This window comes from Chondrus crispus, genomic scaffold, assembly GCF_000350225.1.
Source record: "Chondrus crispus Stackhouse genomic scaffold, scaffold_121, whole genome shotgun sequence".
NCBI lineage: Eukaryota > Rhodophyta > Florideophyceae > Gigartinales > Gigartinaceae > Chondrus > Chondrus crispus.
Genome location: NW_005178985.1, coordinates 175543 through 177147, shown reverse-complemented (window position 1 = coordinate 177147; position 1605 = coordinate 175543).

Genomic DNA, 1605 nt, shown 5'->3' with positions numbered 1-1605 from the left:
TTCAATATCCAAAGTTAAGATACTGAGAAGGGGCGGGGGGAAGGGGGTAGAATTCCGGTACAGTTGTTCCTCTTCCGAGCATAAAACATTCCGAAAATATCACATCAGGCGGCATCTGCCGTCCAAAGATGCCCAATCACACATTAGCGTGTGAAAAGCCCTCCCAATCCAATGCAACGTAGACAAGTGGCGCACGCGCAGTGAAGTCAGCAACTGCTTGCGTCATGCGCAACGCAGTGCCGAAACCACATCGCCACCCCCTTGGCGCAGTCAGGCACTGGTACGAGTAGGAGGACGTTACCGGAAGCGTTCGCACGTGTGCCGTTGTTGTTTTGAATTCATCCGACGCTGCCAGCGACGCGCGCAATGGCCGGCGACGTCGCCTCAGCGCGGGCGCGCGGCTCCGCGGCGGGCTGGGCCGCGGAGAGCTCTGGGCCTCGCGGCGACGGCTCGGGCGACGGCTCGCGGGGGGACGGCTCGCGTGGGGACGGCTCGCGGGGGGACGGCTCGCAGGGGGACGGCTCGTGGGGGGACGGCTCGCAGGGGGACGGCTCGCAGGGGGACGGCTCGCGGGGGGACGGCTCGGGCGGGCGCGGCGGGTTGCTGCAGCGGGTGTGCGGGGCGCGGATCCCCGCGCGGTACCGGACGCGGGTGTACACGGCGGTGGCGGTGGTGGCGGTGGCGGCGGGGATGCGGGCAGCGTTCGGGCGGCGGGCGGGGCTCGAGTGGCTCGTGAACGGGTACACGTACGAGAGGAAGGATGCGGACGGGGCGCGGTTCTCGCTGTACATCTCGCCGTTCCCCGTGTGGGTGCTGGTGTTCCGGATCGGGCAGTTCTTGCTGCGGCGGCCGCGGCGCGAGGGGCGGTGAGCGGACGGGCGCGGGGGGGGGGATGGTGGAGTTTGTGTGGGTGGTGGGTGGCGCGGTGGTGGGCTGTGGTGTAGTGACAAGGCGTGTGGGGATGAATGAAAGAAAATAGGGTTGGTAGTTTTAGTGGTGGTAAGCTATAGAGGAGTAGGTTGGAATAACGGGGGTTCTAGTGGAGTAGAGAGGGAGAGATGGATGGGTGATGAGAGAAGAAGCAAGTTGGCACATTGCTGGGCAGGGCGCACCTAGACGCGACGGAAAGTTGAGACTGGGCAGATGCGGCGGTGGTGGTGGTGGTGCGGGCGCGACGGCGGATCGGCAGCGGGCCATGCCAACCATGGCTCGAAAGCAGGGGCGGCGACTGTGTGTGTGTGTGTGTGTGTGTGTAAAGCAACTCGAACAAGCGCACTAAAGCGGTACGGGTCGGGAGCTGTGCGACAGCGTGGACGCCGAAAGCGATGCAGGGGATGTCATGTGTCACCCTGAAGCGCGAGCGGGCGTAGCGGGATGTCGGGGACGGTCTGGACGGGGATCTCTGTAACCTTTGTGGCGAGGTCGTCAAAGTCGTCCTTGCCGGCGTTGTGCACGGGCGCAGAGATGGAGCCCGTGACGCGCGTATACCGATGAAAGCTCTTCCCCCTCCGCAGGCTCTGCCTCCTCTGCAGGGCGTCGGCCCCCCTCAGCGCGTGGCAGGCATCGCCGCCGTAGAAGCTGCAGCGCGTATCCCGGAACGAGGTA